We start from the raw sequence: 19,516 nt of genomic DNA on the forward strand, positions 1-19,516 counted from the left end.
TATCTTTTTTCTTTCTTTTTCAAACTCCCTTTCCATAAATGAGAGCAAAACTTTCCTAAAATATCATTACTTGACATATTTGCAAACAATATTTAACATCTTGTTCTCCAGTATTGTTATTAAATAACTACTTAGTTTCAGGTATTCCAAATCAGATTGGGTAGTCTCAATTAATGAAAATCTATCAATTTGGTAAAAATAATCCACTTTTAATATCTATTAATTTCATGATTATATCTATAATTTAGAGGAGAAGATATTTTGATTAAAGACATGCTCTACTCAAAAAGTTCCTATTAGATTTAATTCAGGAAGTTCTTTGTATGATTACGGAAAGCTTATATGAGTTAGGATGAGCATCCTAACTAGTAACAAAAGTCCTATAACAATAGATTTGCGCTATTTAAAATAAGTCAATGACTACCTATATAGATGTTTTCTACACATGTCTGTCACACAGTGACATCGTGTTTGTTTGTTTTGGCAGGAAAAGTTCTTTCTCTATGCTGTATTTTAACTTCTCTTTCTGTTGCCTCTAATTCATAAGATAAAACAAGAAGCAAACTTCTCCATAATATTTCAGTTTCCCCAAGATGATTTCTCATGATGTGACCTGGGTCTCAATGGCCTCATTATTGGGAGTATCATCAAACGGTACTTTCTATTCTTTCACTTCATTACCCAAGCTCCAAATCCTCATATCCTAAATATCAGGAAGCTACTCATAGAATGAAACTTATTACAAAGGTAAAGGAGATAGCAATTGCTTCTACATGTTGCTTATTCTTCTTCCTAGTAACAGAGAAACTCATCCCAAGCTAATTCCTAGGGAAATGTATTTGAGTGAATTTTCTAAAGCAACTGTTAGGTACTAGCCAAGGGAAGCAAAATGCAAGGAGAAAATTGGTTACTAATACTCACTGGAGTTCTTCTTGCACAAGTTAGGAAAGACTATGGCCACCCATGACCATCTATAGCCCCCAAAGTAACAGGTATATTCCGGATTCAGTACTTAAGGAGTAAGAAGGAGGACTATGGTGATAGTAGGAAATAAATAGTAAGCTACCTTTAAGTAAACTTTATTCTTGAAAAGTGTTCTTTTTTACTAGCTTGAATATTTCTCCTCTAAAGGAAACAATGAACCACCTTTTTATTCATTATTTGGAATTTTTACATACTGAATAGAATTAATATTACAATGATTTTCTTCATAAATGTTAATAAGATTAAAATAAATCCCCTGAAACATATGTAATTTTAGGGCTTACAAAGTATTTTCACATGCATTTTTTGGTATCAAGCTTAAGATGAAGATTGAGAGTTATATATGAGAAGTAATGCGTCTGTTTTTTACATGTAGAAACGTACTGTCAGAAAAGCTAAAGACACACATATAGCAAGTTAACTGGAAAGTGCAACATCAGGAAGCTGAAAGGGGCTTGAAGGAATGATGTTGTCCACCCTCAACCAAATCTTTTCCCAAGCTCCATTCATGCTATGAATTCTAAGTATAAATGATATTGTTGTAGGGTGGAGAAAGAGGAGGAGGAAGAGAAGTAGGAGAAAAGGGTGATTGTGCATAAAGCATGTAAGATCACCTTAGTATCATTGGCAGAGGTTGGAGGGAGTGAAAAGGGAATAAAGATGAGAAATGACAGTTTACTAAAAGCAGTTATCTAGAAGAAACTCAAAACATTTAGTGTTATTAATTGCTTCTGCTGTGTTTAGATATTTTCTGAGTTACTTAAAAGCTGAAAGCACTCTCACATTACATTTATGGTATTTTAATATCTTTATATAAATCCAAAGAAAAGAATCTAACATAAATGCTTTGATATTCAATTCAGCAAATACTTTTCTGGTTGTACTGAATTCTCATACACTGTGAGAACCAGGGCAAGCATAAAATAAATGCTACTTGGAAACATTTAAATATTCTGGTTCAGTGAACTGGCACAAAAGGTTGTTGCAGAAATGACAGATGAGTAATCTAAAGCAGCTAAGGGAGCATGAATGTGGGAAGAAAAATACAGTAAATTATTTATTGACTATCTACTTAGAGTCTGGAATTCTCCAGGTTCTTGGGGGCGGGAGGGGGGGTACAACATATTAAATGCATGATCTCTAACAGAGAAACTTGCTGCCTAGTTAGGGTAAGAATTAGAGCATATCAACTTTATTGACAACACAGAGTACTAATTTTTCCCCCATAAACTATAAGAGTGTGTTCCTAGACCAGTTTGAATAGCCACCAAATAAGAAATTCATATTTTTAGTCACTTAAAGAAGCAGAAGTTTGTCTATTTATGAATTAAATCCAGAACTTAGCATTATCAGTCAATAACTGTTTTTAATAAATATAAAAAGTAGGTGTATTACTTTGAACATATATTACAAACAAGAAAATTCATAGAAAGATAATGACTCATTCAAATCATCTTAAAAATAACTTTTTTCTTTGTTTGTATTTAAAAATTTATATAATAAATAAATTATTTAAAAATACATGAACCAGGGGCGCCTGGGTGGCTCAGTCGGTTGGGTGACCAACTTCGTCTCGGGTCATGATCTCGCAGTTCGTGTGTTCTGGGCTGTATGGGGCTCTGTGTTGACAGCCCAGAGCCTGGAGCCTGCTTCGGATTCTGTGTCTCCCTCTCTTTCTGCGCCTCCCCCGCTCGCACTCTGTCTCTTTCTGTCTCTCTCAAAAATAAACGTTAAAAAAAAATTTTTTTTTTAAAATACATGAACCATAAAAAAGTAATATCTTACAATTCAGAAATCTCTAAAATTTCAGTGAATAGCCATTCATTTAAACATGCGTTCAACACACTTATTATCATCATGAATTAGATACCTTAGGAACAGAAACACACATACTACTGCCTTCACAGACTTTAAAATATAGTATAATATATAGATGGTAATCCAATAATCACATTTAAAAGAAATAAAACTGGTTCTGTGACAGATTCTTGGGAAAGCAGCATGAGCTAAAAAATAAGGGTAATGTAAGAATAATGTAAGAATAAGTATAGTATCACAATTTGACCTAGCAGGGAGATCAAGAAAGTCTTCTATTAGGAAGTTAGCTTAGGGGCGCCTGGGTGGCTCAGTTGGTTAAGCGTCTAACTTTGGCTCAGGTCATGATCTCATGGTTCGTGGGTTTGAGCTCTATATAGGACTCTGCGCTGACAGCTTGGAGCCTGGAGCCTGCTTCCGATTCTGTGTCTCCCTCCCTCTCTCTGCCCCTCCCCAGCTTGAGCTTTGTCTATCTCTTTCTCAAAAATTAACATTAAGAAATTTTTCAAAAAGGAAGTTAGTTTGAACTGAGAAGATAAGGATGATTAGAAATTAATGAATTGAAACAGTAATTAAAGAGAATCTCAGATGCAGAGAACACCTAAAATAATGAGAGGTACATTATTTAAACCATTATTAAATTATTATTAAATTATTTATTAAAATTATTGTTAAAATTATTAAAATAATGAGTACACAGGGCAAGCAACAAGACTAGTTTGGGCAGAGTCAGGTGTTAGATAATGTGGGAGTGCTAGTGAACCAAGTTATATGGAATTCTGTTTCTATTCTAGGAGCTATGGAGCCCCCCTGAAATATTTCAGATGGGATAATAATATGTTAAATTTGTGTTTTCAAAACTTCACTCTAGATGAAATATGAAAAAAAATTGAAAAGATTCAGATTGGCAGAGTAGATACATTTAAATGAGTTAATTATAAGTTAGGAGGCTAGTTTGCTAGTGCAGATGAAAGGTAATGGCAATTTGAAGTACAGTGGAAGTGGACAAAGTAGAAATATTTAGAGATATTATACAGGCTTGATTATTAAAATTGGTGAAGAATTAAATATGTGGTGGAGGCAATGGAATATTACGTGGCAATGAGAAAGGATGAAATATGGCCTTTTGTAGCAACGTGGATGGAACTGGAGAGTGTTATGCTAAGTGAAATAAGTCATACAGAGAAAGACAGATACCACATGTTTTCACTCCTGTGTGGATCCTGAGAAACTTAACAGAAGACCATGGGGGAGAGGAAGGAAAAAAAAAAAAAAAAGAGATTAGAGAGGGAGGGAGCCAAAACATAGGAGACTCTTAAAAACTGAGTACAAACTGAGAGTTGATGGGGGGTAGGAGGGAGGGGAGGAAGGGGAGGGTGGGTGATGGGTATTGAGGAGGGCACCTGTTGAGATGAGCACCGGGTGTTGTATGGAAACCAACTGGACAATAAATTTCGTATTTAAAAAATATATATGTGGTGGAGGGAGAAAGAAGATACCAAGTTTGACTTCAAATTTTTCGAATTGTAAACAAATTGGAAAACAATGTCATTCACTATAATTAAAAAAAAACTAAGAAGAAACAATAGCAGGGTAGGGGGAATGGTGAAGTAGGTGATGGGGATGAAGGAGGGGACTTGTGATGAGCACTGGCTGTTGTATGGAAATGCTGAATCACTATATTATACACCTGAATCTAATATTCCACTGTATGCTAACTAGAACTTAAATAAAAACTTTTAAAAAACAAAATAAGACGAGAAAAAGACCAGATGTCTATACTACATTTGAACGAATACTTAATATATCCATTGTTGCCATCTTGCCCTTGAGAAAGGTTATTTTGCTATAAAAATATGAACCTTGTTGTTGCTATTTTCCTTTGGAAGTAAACATTTTTCCATAATTGTTTTATGCATAATTTAGGGTCAAGGAGTCTTGAAAAATTTTGAAGACCTAGTCGATGGTTTGTCTCTAGTGGTTTTGGCTCTTAAAGTCGCAGAGGTTTCAGTGATTTTATACTTCTGGATACACAGGTTTTCAGCTGATAAACGTTTTATATATGTGCCTGCTCTTTTTTCCTGTTAACCACTACCTAGTCAGCTAAATCCACTGAATGCTTTAGTGGACACTTCATAAGGTGGTGGCCTTTCTCTCAACTATCCTCTTTTCCTGTGAATGGCACATATTGACCATAGTTAATTAGAATAACCTAAATTATCATTATTATTTCAGTTGTACATGCCTGACTGATTTAGTTCCCTGAAAATTTGGAATGTGTAATACACACATGCGCGCACACACACACACACACACCACAGAGACACATGCAGATATTGAACAATTAAGGTTAAGTCACATTAATTACAAAACTCTGAAAGAAAGTCCATAATTGATTCCTGTTGGGGTAGCCTTAAATGACTCCTAATTCATTTCCTTCTGTGTTAGTGACTATCAGACCTTCCCTTGATCTAAAGTACTATTCTCCATATCCTCCAACAATATTCTTTTACAGGCAAAACAATAGTGTCTGCTATGTCACAAGAACTGTGCTGGTTATCAGTTGACTACAAAATATAACATGGTTCTGCCCTCAGGAAATCCCAGTTTAATAATCAGGGAAAATCATGTAAGTTAATACTTATACAAAAGTTAGGTGGCCTCAATAGAATTATGTGTGTGGTAGGAGTTGTCAATTTACTTGTAAGATAGGTCAGAGACTTGGGATATCAGATGAGAGTATGCTTCATGTAGGAGGTAACATTATCATTAACTTACAGAATTTATTAGGTATAAATTAGGATGGCGGGGGCGGAGAGCTCACATCAGACAGAGACAGGTGAGAAAATACTCAGATGTAAAGCAGGAGAAAGTAGATTTAGAAATGCAATTACCTTGGGATGGCTGAGAAGTCTAGGAGAAAAATCACAGCACAGTCTGTGAAAATAAACCTTGAGTGATGAGCAGGGACCAGAATGTAGAGAATCTCGTAGAGCTTGGCAAGAGCTTCAAAATACATCTATGAAAAATGGAGACACACTGAAGGACATTAAGCAAAGGATTCATGTGATTAGTTTTACACTGCAGGAATAGAGAGGCAGTGGAGGAAAATCGCCTGCATTTCCTGGGACTGTTGCAGGAATGAAGGCAAGAGGTGATGAAGGTCAAAGGCAATAATAGAGGAAATATAGAAAAAAGGATTTGATAAAAATGATGCTAAGAAGGAAAATTTAATAGAGCTTGGTGACTAATTGCATTTGTGGGTAAAGAAAGAGATAAATGTGGGATACCTCTCATATTTCTGACTTGGTACTTAACCTCCTTGCTTTTAAATACTTTATCTTTAAAATAGAGATTGAAAAATGTTCTAAGGTGTTAAAAGGAATAAATTTAGATAGTGTTTACAGAGATTCCATCATTGTTTAGGCTAGTAGGAGAAATTCAGATTTAGCTTCCTTCACCCTTTTCTTCTAATTATCAGATAATTTAAAAGAATCAGAGAAACTCTTAATGTCAATTACAATTAGTGACAATTCATATTTCATTGTATAAACTGCTAATCATATTACTTGTTTGATTAAACCAAATCCCTTACAAAATGCCATCTAACACAAATAACTCACATGTAATTTTTATGTGCATTCCAAACGAAATGGGAAAAATGCAGGTTCTTACATCTTTTAATATCAAAAATTTTGCACATGAGATTAAATTTTGTTAAAAAGTAAAATAAATTGCCAAATTTTTTTTTCAAATCCAGGATTCAGTTAAAAGTGGAATTTTTACATTATTCTAAAAGCACATGTCTTTAAAATTCTATCAACAGCAAAGAAAAATTATCATTAAAAAATTTTTTTTGATGTGTATTTACTTTTGAGAGAGAGACAGAGTACAAGGAGGGGAGGGGCGCAGAGAGAGGGAGACAGAATCTGAAGCAGGATCCAGGCTACAGCACAAGGCCCAACGCAGGGCTTGAACTCACAGAGTGTGAGATCATGACGTAAGCCAAAGTTGGACACTTAACTAGCTGAGCCATCCAGGTGCCCCAAGAAATTCTCATTTTTGAGTCATTATTTCATTGGTGTCATTGGCTTCATGTTAACAGTTTGGATGACAGGGGCATGTGTAGGTCTGTATGTGTGTATGTTTGTGTATAGGTGTATGTGATTCTTATTCTTTATTTTGTTCACCATTCAACTTTTCAAAAGGAGACAAAACTGAAAGAATATGTTTATCTCAGAGATTAGAGTATCTGTATGAAGTTGACCTTTTCTTGGCAAACAATTTGAGCCTAATAGGGGCATCTGGGTGTCTCAGTAGGTTAAGCATCAGACTCCTGATTTCAGCTCAGGTCATGATCTCAGGGTTTGTTATCTCACATTTTGGGTTTGAGCCCTGCATCTGGCTCCATGCTGAGTGTGGAGCTCGCTTGGGATTCTCTCTCTCCCTTGCTTTTTTTCCCCTCCCCTGCTTGCACTCTGGCTTTCTCAAAATAAATAATAAATATTTTTAAAAACTGAGACAAATATTAATTTTATTGCCCAAGGTTACAAAGGGAAATTTTCACAAATATAACATACTGTTTAATATCTTTTAATTTGAGAAAATTCTATAGTTTAGAACAGTGATATAAGAAAGACCATGAGAATGATAAAAATAATTTTTCATTGTTATGTCTTGCTGTTTACAGCCTTACTTTTAACTTATGAATAAAAGACAAATAGGAGTTATGACTTGTACATTGCTAAATTAACCATTTTCTCATCAGTTAGTGTTTTTTATTTTTATTCTCTTACTTATGATATCTCAAATTATGTAATAACTGCTCTGTGCATACCACAATCCATTATATGTGAATCATTTTCTTTTATAGGGAAATTGCCAGAAAAACCTAGCTGACCAGAAAACATTCAATTTAGCACAATATATTGACATAATTTTGTTCTATTGTCTTTAAAAAAATTACAAACCTACACATTTGTGTTGACTTAAGTACGTGACTTTCTACAATGTAGTTAAAAATAAATATCTTCTAAAGCATAGTTAATTATCCAGTTTGTATAAGGATAATAGTAATTAATATAAAATATTCACCACATGATGAGCTAATTTTAAGGTTCCATATTATGTTTAAAGATATTTTTAATACAACATCATTACATATAGGAGATGCATGCCATTTATGGCTTATTGCTGATCCCTAATATGCAAATCAGAATTTTAACAGACTGATTACTGAAGGAGAAGATTAAATTTAAGCTTTCATATTTTTAAGATATTCCTTCCCACTTTGAACCTTACAAACTGCATCCATTTTCTCTAAGTGAATTTTATGTTTTATTAATTATATACCATCATAAATAAAATACTAATGTCAATATAGACAAGAAATGTAATGATGAAAAACACAGACAATATCCTGGTCACTTGATCAAGTGTTTACATAACACTACAAAAATACATTTTTCCTCTGATCCTAGAGCTCCTGTGTAGAGCTATAGAGGATTTCAAGAAAACAAGGTAATTTTTTTTTTTAATTGGAACTCAGTGAAATCCATTCAGGCTGTTAATATGAATTCTAGTTTTGTGTATATTTACCAAAAATTATCTAAACCTCAAGAATTTTGACCACTGTTATTTTTTCATAAAATTATTGTGGGCTGGACCCACATTTAGTGGTGTTATCCTCTCTCCATTGCTTTTTTAATGAAAAATATGTAAAATAATTTGTTCCACAAATATATATAAGCATAAAAATTGAAGCAAAAGAAAGTTGAAGATAAGTAGAGTTTTCTAAATGTCCTTTTTGTTCAATTATTTATTTCTATTTTGCTTAGCCAGTGTGATGATAATTTATAGTTGAAATTGTTTAAATGTAATTATTTATACTGTGAAAATTACACAAGTTAATTTTTTTTTAAAGCTGTAAAATGAAAATACTGTGTCTCCCTTCCTGTCACCACAGCTGGTTCCACCCTCCATAGTTCCACTCTTTCTGAGTAATCATTATCTAAAATGTTTAGTTTATCTTTCCAGTAAATTTCATTGCATATATAAACATATATATATGATATGTATATGTTATATATATATGTTATATATATATAATGTATGAGTGTGTATATATACGTATTTGAAGCATATACAACTCATACTATAATTACAATATTACATCCATTAGTTTTACATTAACAATATTGTAGAAATTTTAAATATCAGTAATCTTAGAAGTAGAATTTCTAGATTGAAAGACATGTGAGCTTTAGTTTGGTTGTAATTTCTAAATTGCCCTCAAGAAAGGTTATATCAATTTACACTCTTACCTAGAGTGTGAGTCCCTCTCCCCCATACTTATATCAACAGAAGTCATTAAATCAGTGTGTCAAAGATGGTGTTTCATTGTTACATTTATTTGTTTATGAGCATGGTTGGCTAGAGTTCATATACTTGTGGCCCATTTACATTCCTTTTTGAGCACACTTGTTGCTCATCCTCTATTTTTCTCTAGTAATTATAACAGTTGAAATGTATTAAGAACTTACCAAGTGCCAAATATTATTTTATGTAATATGCATATATTGACTGGTTTAAGCCTTACAAAATAAACAGGTATTATTTTAATCTCCATTTCAAAAAATGTTGAGGCAAAGAGATTTTAAGCAAAATTGCATATAGAATCCTCGATCTAGTAACAGATGGAGCAGCATTTGAACCCATGCCTGGTGTTTCTGAGCTTACCTGTTGGGCAGTGTTGTCTCTCATTATTAAGTTGTTCAAGTTTTTTATATTATCATGGAAATACTTTTTCTACATTAAGACATTAACTCATGAAATTAATATATAACCTCATATATTTAGAAAAATCCAATGATCTATAATACATTTTTTTTAATTTTTTTCATTGGTTTCTTGACTTTTTGTTTATATTTGGTTGTTCGCATAAAAGAGTATTATTCAAGAATATATTAAAACTCTGGACGTTATGATATTAATTTATGAGGTTTCAAAAACATCAACCAAATATTTTAATCACATATTTTGCTCATTTCTTTAAAATTAATAAAACAGCACTTTTTTTCCCTTTTGCTAAAATAACCAATATTCTTATATTTTTTTTCAGTGAACACAAGGAGCAATTTTCCATTCCTATTTTGGATGTGCATAGGGATCTGTATTATATTAACCCTAGTTTCTTCTTTTATTAAGTGCTATATTTTTAATATTCACAAAAATTTGAACAATTTTCATGTACTCTGGAAAAAGGACTTTCAGTTTCTTATGAAACTAAAAATGAACAAAAGAACAAACAAAATACAATAATGACAACAATCTTACTTTCAAATGAGGATTTTAGGGAATCTATGACTGAACTCACATAATACTGTCTATTCTCGTTAGCTAAATTTCTGAGGTATATGTGAGCATTCAGTTTTTTGTAAGTGTAACTGTATGATGGTTTATATTCAACCAACTACTTTTGCTTCTAAGAGATTTTTACCCCGCATCATGTAACCAAACATCTCCCACATGTTTTTGTATTGGCTGCAGTTTTTTTCTTTTTTCTCCACTTTATTTTTACACCTCCTGTTTTTATATTAAAATTTCACCTTGTGTATTGCTGCAACTAATTCATGGGTTGACCTAAAAGCCTACATTTTTAAAACCTATGGTTTCATATATTTTTAAATTGGATGTCAGCAATTTTTTTTTATTAGAAATGTTTTAAATGCTCTTTAAGCAGTTGAGGAAGAGGAAAATAAGGCATTTAACATATGTGCCAGCCACAAACCTAGGCATTTTGCACATATTAATTCCTTGATTATTCAAAAAAGTTATAAGGCAAATTTTATTTTCATTCTACAACAGAAGAAGCACACTACTCTCACTGAAACCGATAAACTCTCCAGTGACATATTTAGACAGTCATATAGCCGAGATTCACACTATGGTTAGCCTGGATTTCAGCACCTGTGATCTTCAGTAATAAGACTATGGCATTTTATACAGTAGCAACAGAATATAACTCTGTCTTAACACTGATCACATATTTTGGGCAACAGTTCATTTTGAACAAGAAAATGTCAAGGATTTTTGTCTACATTAATTCCCATATTAGTAGAACTTATGGTGCTCTGTAATGATGTAAATAATGGAAAAAATAAAATTTATATTATATTTACATTATAAAAGATATTTAAGTTGTTACAAATGCCATTCATCCACTTACTCATCCACTCATTCATTTATGTATTAGTGATTTACCTCAAATTTACTATGTCCAAGAAAATACTATGGGAATTAGTAGCTCCCTGCCCTACTGAAAACTGGGAGGAAATGCAACTTTGAAATGTAAAACATATTTACACTTGATGAAAAAATATGGTAAGTGAAAAATGAGTCATGTATTGTCAGTATTTTTGGCAATTTTATTTATCATATTTATTATTATTTTTTTTAATTCAAATATAGTTGACATAAAATGTTACATTAGTTTCAGGTTTACAATAGAGTGATTAAACAACTATGTACATTATGCTGTTTTCACCAGTATTGTATTTTTAAAAATTCAGAACAGAATGAGGAAAAAATTAAAATATACCAAATCCAGGTGCTCAGATATAACAATTTTAATATCATGTCTTATTGCTTTCTAGAATAGTTTCAGAATATATCATTTACATAGTTTAGATCAGTATTGGGTTATTTACATGTCATAACTCATTTGTTGGTTAAGAAATCAATTTAATGGAACACAAAAATTCTTTAAAAAATTAAAAGAGAAGGATAAAAGAAAATGTTAGTGTGCATTATATGCATTAGTATGACGATTGATGTGAATTTTGTTAAGTTTATTTATTTATTTTGAGAGATAGAGAGCACGAGCAGGATAGGGACAGAGAGAGAGGGGAGAGAGAGAATCCCAAGCAGGCTCTGTACTGTCAGTGCAGAACCTGATGCAGGACTCAACTCATAAACCATGAGATCATGACCTGAGCCGAAATCAAGAGTTGGACACTTAACCAACTGAGCCACCGGGGTGCCCTGCTTTGATTTTTTTTTTAATTTTTATGTTTATTTATCTGTATATGAGGGTCATATGTGCAATGTATTTCCTGCTGAAATTGGGGATCAAAATATTTGAATAAAATTATTTTAGATCATTTCATAGGGCAGAAGTTATATTCTGCCTTTCTATATAAATAGCACATTTATCTCCTTAGATACTTTTACTAAACACAATTTTCCATGACCATAGAATATTTCCTCAGGTTTCTCTACTATGGTGTTATAAATTACTTCATCTTGGGGCATTTGATTATTTAAATTTTCACCATACTAAATAATCCAATGATTTTGCTGGGTTTTCTGTTTATTTTCTTCAAGTAGATTCCTAGAATTACTATTATGAAGTCAACAGATAAAAACTTTAAAATGGCATTTATAAATATTATTTATATAATCATATTTATTTGCTGCATTAAAATTCATAGTTCTACAAAATATGATTTATTAAAGAAAGTTCAGATGAGAAAACAACACTTTTAATCTTCCTACACAAACACTATTGCTAGGTTTCATTTTTGATATATTTGATATTTTGATATATATATTTATTTCATTTTTGATATATATTTACTTACATTTTCAAAGACTATTATTTAAAATACAAAGTATCTATCTAAAACAAATAGCAACACAGAATACTAAGAAAAATAGGAGGCAGTGATACTTGGAAATATGGATGCATGAGAGGGGTGTGAACCAGCCTTCGCTTCAAAAAGATAAAGACTTTATGTATAAAAATCTGTATAACATTCACATTTTAAAGGGAGGACAAGACAGTTACAACATTGAAGAATCACTACCTTGTGCCCCCACATTGAGAGAGCATTTTGACTTCTTAAACACAATTATTCACAAACATTGAAATAATTTTGGGGGGAGATGTTCATTTTTTGGCCCATTTCCTGAACAAGACTCCCAAACTATTTTGCTGACCAAGGAATGATGAGCATGAAGACAAGCCATGCCACTCAGATCAAAAAGCCCAAGATCAAGCACCACTACCAAATGTTAATGCTGTCAACAGTACTCAGAGCAACAAGCTGGAATGCATAATGTGATAGCTTCAGGTGAGGGATTACCTCTTGTTTAGTCAAGCAGCTCAAATATGAAGGCAGAAGCCACTGCACCTGATCTGTTACGACTTTGAAAAGTACACACACACACACGCACACACACAGTAAACCCACACAGCATTCGGACTTGGTGATTAGTTAGCCCTTGGTCTGGAAAGTGTCATTCATTTATGGACCAATGACCACGAGCCTGGTAAAATTCTTCTTGCTGATCAGGTTCAGAAAATTTTAAGTGAGGTGAGGAGAAAGATCCTTCAGCAATGCAATGAGGCCTGTAGTTCCACTGGCTTAAAGAATGCAAAGGTTTTATAATACATATTTTTTAAACCCTAAGCTGGAATGTCTGTATTATTTGGAGAGAGGCGAGGATATAATTGTGTTATCTTCTAGCCGCCAAGACTTGCATACATAAAGAAACAGACAGCTAGGAGGCCCATAAAATGTCCCCAAATCTGGGTTTATCTTGCATAGCAAAATTTTTGCTTGCTTTCTGTTTGGGCCTACCATTTATATGACCAAGGTGAATTATTCAAAAATCACGCTGAAAAAAAATCCTTTGATATCTCAAAATTCTATTCTGTCCATGTAATACTACCTTCTAAAATTAGTGAGCATACTCTCTCTCTCTCTTCTGAAAATATTAATCAGAGCATGACAGTGACAGGTACTGATAATCAATGCCCTTTAGCCCATAATTACACAGCTAATTTCCACAGAGATTAGTATTCTCTGAATGTTTGGATTCTGCTACACCTCCCAAATTCATATACTGAAATCCTAACCTGCAGGTGATAGTATTAGGAGGTGGGTCTTTTGGAGGTGATTAGGTCAAGAGGGCAGAGCCTTCATGATAGGGAACAATGCCCTTATACAGATCTCCCTAGCCCATTCTGCATAATGTAGGATACAAAGAGAAGTTGGCAATCTTCAACCCAGAAGAGGGTCCCTACCAGAACTAGACCATACTGACACCCTGATCTTGGACTTCCAGCCTCCAGAACTGTGAGCAACAAGTTTCTGTTGTTTATAAACCACTCAATCTATGGTATTTTGTTATAGAAGTCTGAATGGACGAAGATAGAGATTCACTGCTTTGTATTAATATGTCTTTCTGTTATATGCTAAAACTTTAATAGAATACCATGTAAAAACAGCTAATAGTTATCTGTCCTAATGTGAATTAATTAAATCAAATGCTTCCTTACAAACAGCTAGTTCGCAGAACTGCTTGAGGGAAATGATAGATACAATGGTTGTAAAGATTGAAAACTATTGTGACACAAAAAGTACAGATAGGATGCTATCCTGGTAGATACAGAGCCAATCAGAGGTCAATAAAGGGAGAAATAGGATTTGAGATAAAAATTTACTAAGTGGCTGCAAAAATATTCAGAGACTATTTTATTGTTGCCTCCTTTTTTGCTTCCCTACATTTTTACATCTTTCCTTTCTCAGAATTTTTAGAGCAACAAACAGCATTCTTTGCACTCAAGGAGTTCATGGTTGATTAAGGAAAGCAGCATCAAAGGCAACAAACTATAATCCAATCTCAATATCATGGAAGCCCCTAGAAATAAGTAGTTAAATTTATGGAGTCAGCAAAGAGAAGTATCACAAAGCAGAAAACATTTTACTCAGAGATTGAATAATACCTTCCCCAAGTTTTATTTGATTTCATAGTAACTTATTTAAAATTCAAAGTTCCATTCAAAATAGAGACTTCCATGAAAACACAACAGTAAAAATATTGAAGCAAAGTTCTGAACTGTTAATAGGTCACTTATTGTATAACCATCTTTTAATTTCTTTCAGACCACATGAGAGAAAAGGTACTTTTCTAAACCTCTAAGTGGTAGGATTTTCATCAAAATATTAGGTTATGGCAAAAATCTTTTTGAAAAATGTTAGTTGCTTGCTCATTTTAAAATTATCTTGAACTGATCAGCCCCTGTTTGATACAGATTTAGAATCAAAACCATTAACTTGAATGTCAGTGAAGAAAAACTTGTGAGCCAAACAACTAATATAGAAATTAACACATAAATATTAAGCAAAGAATGAATACAGAAAAGGAACAAATAAGTCATCCTATTAAACTAAATCTTTGTTACAGATGCATTATAATTCAAACCATAATAATTACTTAATTTAACTCAATTCATTTCATATTTATTGAAGTTATTAACTAATGGATTATACCAAGGAAAGTAGAAACTATATATTATAGTGATCTGTATGTCTATATATCAAATATCCATTATATGCCAGGCACAGTATTAGTCGAGGCTGAGGAAAACAAAATAAATGATTCAGTTTCTGTCCTGTAGTAGCTTGCAGTTTAGCAAAGGTGAAAGACAAATCCACAATTGTGCTATGACTGATACTACATTAGGACACATCAATAGAGGGTCTTATTTCACATTTATAGAAGCTTGGAAAGCTTCCTGGGTGTGACTAGATTATGTATGAACTGAATTTTGGAAAAAATAATAGCTTCTAAGTGTGTAAGAAGGCATGATCTTTGGAGGCTGGGGATTCTATCATCACCTTAACAGAAAAAACTTCCCTCTTTTACCTGGGTAAATCAGTATCTTTTCTGGTAATAAACATTGCTTGTATAGCAATGAATAAGAATGAGTCAGCCAGTTCTGACAAACCAAAGTGGTGACAGGATTCGGGTTTCCTCACATTCTAGGGCTTAGTGTGTGCAAACACTGCAGGCATGGAATAATAAAATATATTGAGGCAGTGAAAGGTATGAAGGAAGAAAGATGGAGAGTTACAAAGAGGAGAGGTTATGAAGGAATATGTCTATCATAACCCTGGTAAGAACCATGTTTGTTAAATTCCAGGTAAAAATTAAAAAGGACTTGAAAACAAGTGCAAAAAGTAATGACAGAGAGGATAGGATAGATAATAGATATTTAGGATGTAAACCTGTTAAATAATTTCTCAAAATAAAAAAAAAAATCAGAGAAAGGGAATTCAAGGTGACTCCCAGTTTCCCATGTTTGCCATCAGAGTACACTTTAGTGTCATTGACTGAAATATGAACTGAAATTCAAGGAAACAATTTTGGGAAGAAGGAGATGATGCGTTAAATAAAGCACAGATGAGCTTGAAGTACTTTGGGCAAACATAGTTGGATTTGCAAAGTAAGACATATATATGTCTTTTCTTCACCTCTAGGAAGTTGAAAGGATTGGGAACATAAGAAGATAAGAAGCCTAAAGTGGAATTATGTGTTTGTTTTAGAGAAATAATTGGTAAGACATTAGAATACAAGAAAGAATAGTAATATTTCTTAAAAGCAGAGTTCTAAAGAAATAAAAATGAGATAAAAGAACACTACAGCGTGTACCATTTTTCACTCTTATGACATATATTGCTTATGAAAACCATCAAACTTGGTTGTTAGCAATGGACAGAAAAATATAATTAGATCTCCTGTTGTATATATAGAAGTATAGAGGCAAGATTAAAGTGCTCAGGGAGCGTAGTGTTACAAACTGGGAAAGCAGCTACATTTGCAGTTTGTGGATTGAACCATAAGAGACTCTTAAGGACTGAGAACAAACTGAGGGTTGATGAGGGGTGGGGGAGAGGGGAAAGTGGGTGATTGGCATGGAGGAGGGCACTTGTTGGGATGAGCACTTGGTGTTGTATGGAAACCAATTTGACAATAAAGTATACTTTTAAAGAAACTATGAACGAGCAATTTCAGAACAGGTATCAATGTTGTGTCTATGGATACTTCTAAAGCAGAGATCCCAGGCTGAGAACCAAATTATCAGGAAAATTATTTGCACTGATGAGCAACATAAAGGAAAAGATCAGAATAATTACTAAGTGCCTATTCATCAGGCCTTTTACATGTTTTCTTGCTATATACAAAAGTACTTCAAGGGGACGGGTCATGGGTCCCCATTTTATAGATGAAGGTCTTATCTCTGAGAACTTGAATGACGTCTCGAAAGTAAGAGAGCCAGAGATAAGGTGGACCAAATTTCAAAGAAAGGGTGATGGTGCTCTCCTAGAAATAACACACTAAAAATGCTTGCCAAGTGGAAGATTCAATGAGTGATTGAATTACTGATTCTCTTAGTAATAAGAATATCTTTTACCTGCCTATAAAATTCAGAAGTTTTTGTTAGTCTAACAATGGGTCCCCTTGCTGTTGCAGATGCAAATCAGTTATTTTGCAACTGCAGTGTTTGGTTAGTTGCTAAGAGAAGGTATTGCTGTGTCAGTGGTTTCTGGAAGGCTGCTTTTTTTTTTTTCAGGTTTGCTTACTTGGAAAAGGACTCATTCAGGAAGTAAGACTTCGAGTGTTCTTTAAATTAAGTGTTAGTTAAACAAATCTAGGGTTATTTAAACTTATTCTGAGTGATTTGCATTAATTTTAATGTTTTCCCCTTCATAATTGACTTGACCTGGACCTTATTCATTTCATGAAGGAGCAGGAGAACCATCATTACTAGAAAAGAAAATTGCTCAGGAGAAGCTTGTCACTGAGTGCTCCAATTATAATCCAGCTGAATAATAGATTCAAGAGAGAACTTCTGCTTTCTTTTCTATGAACACCATAGAAAAATAATGTGTGTGAATGTGCACTTGTGTGTATAATGAATGTGTGCATGCATGTGTGTACATATACTTACAGACATGTGAACACATGTGTGTGTATATATATATATATATATATATATATATATATATATATATAATGCATATATGTATAAACCATTGTAATGATGCACAAAAATCTCTGAAGTTTTTGTCTTCCAAAAGGCACAGATTAGCATGTAGGGAAAAGGTAGTATAATATGGCTTTGTTTCAATTAAACATTTATTCAACATTTTGATGGGAATTTGTTTATATTTAAAACATTTAAGTGAATATACTGACAATTTCAGCTCAGTGATGTACACAAAAATAGAGTAGCATAAGTGTGAAGACACTTTTAATGGGAATATATTCATTGACATTATGTTTGTATGAAAACAATTCTGGAAATAACAAAAATATGCTTAAATAAATAAGTGTGGTGCTTATATATTACAAAATATTATGTAGCCATTAAAAGTAATGACATATACTGATACCACATAATATCTTAAATATATTCTTATACAATATAGCAAGTTTCACATTGAATACATATAGATATAGATGATATAGATATAGATAGATATTAGTATCTATCTATATCTATCTATATATATATATATAGAGAGAGAGAGAGAGGAAAGAAAAAAAGAAAGAAAAAAGAAGAAAGAAAGAAAGAAAGAAAGAAAGAAAGAAAGAAAGAAAGATTTATTAAAAGACATATTTTTAAAAGTTTATTTATTTAATTTGAGAGGGTAGGGACAAAGAAAGAGGTAGACAGAGAATCTCAAGCAGGCTCTGTGCTGTTATCTCACACCCTGATGCAGGACTCAAATTCACAAAATATAGTCATGACCTGAGCCAAAGTCAAGAGTTGGTATTTAACTGACTGAGCCATCCAGGCATCCTGAAAGAAATATTGAATGAGAGAAAGAGAAGATACATGTGTGTTCTTTTCTGTATACATAAACATTTTACTGAAAATTTCCTGGGAAGCAAAAATAAGAGTTGTGAAAAAAGGGATTTCTTTTTTCTGTTTTAAACTCTTCAGACCACTTTATTTTATTTATATTTAACTTAAATGAGCATGTTAGTTTTATAATATTTTTTAAGAAGGTATCATCAATATTACCTAAGTGACTTAAAAGGGAGTTTAATGTATATGTGTATATGCTTCAAGTTACTATCACTGCAGGTGAACAAACTTAGCTTTTGATATAAGTTCAAACAATGACCTCTTTGGTTGCCTTTTTTTTTTTTTTGATAGTTTGGCCTGCAAAATATTAATAAACTTACCCTGTAATGCTATTTTCACCTCTGAATTTGTCATAAGGTGGGCTCTTTCTCTCTCTGTCTCACACACACACACACACACACACACACACACACACGCGCACACACTACTGTTCTTCAACTCAGTGGGTTAGGTCACAAAGATTTTTTTTCTTTTTTCTTTTTTCTTTTTTTTTTTAATAGTCACTAGCAGTTTCAGTTTTAGTGGTCTTCTCGAAAAGAAAATAAAAAAGTGATGGCTGAATACAATAGCTCTTTTGCAGCTGGATAAAAACCAATACACATAGTTTTGTCTCTACTTTTATTTAACTTTCAACTTTCTTTCACCAATGTCTTTTCCTCCTGGAAGATATTTAGGTGCCAGCAATCTATCTAGTTTGTCTCTTGAATTAAACTACAGTAAAAGTTTTGACTGGTAACATTGACAACTTAAGCCTTTGATTTCCCCCTCACTAATACTATATTATCCTAAAGAAAATGCTTCCACTGAAGACGGCATAATGTTTCTAAAGGTGAAGATCTTTAACTCCTGAAGCACAATTTTCAAGGTTATTAGTATGTTTCAAATTAGAGCCAATTTTTACAACAATCTTTCTTCAATTATAATTACAATAATATTTACACAAAAAATGTTTGGTTATTAGTATTCTCACAAATTATTCAGAAATGTATGTTC

At 32.9% G+C, this 19,516-nt stretch overlaps 1 protein-coding gene across 2 annotated transcripts in view; it reads right to left on the bottom strand.

Annotated features, from left to right (window-relative positions):
* Window positions 1-19,516, bottom strand: part of CNTN5 (contactin 5) — a 1,378,474-nt gene that overhangs the window by 846,382 nt on the left and 512,576 nt on the right. Inside the window, exon 3 of one of the 2 annotated variants that reach the window (XM_045483543.1) lies at window positions 5,694-5,818. The exons of the other annotated variant lie outside the window; for it this stretch is intronic. The gene's annotated coding sequence lies outside the window, so the exon portion shown is untranslated. The remainder of the gene's footprint in view (window positions 1-5,693; window positions 5,819-19,516) is intronic. 2 annotated transcript variants of the gene reach the window in all.

Source organism: Leopardus geoffroyi, chromosome D1, assembly GCF_018350155.1.
Source record: "Leopardus geoffroyi isolate Oge1 chromosome D1, O.geoffroyi_Oge1_pat1.0, whole genome shotgun sequence".
Taxonomy (NCBI): Eukaryota; Metazoa; Chordata; class Mammalia; order Carnivora; family Felidae; genus Leopardus; species Leopardus geoffroyi.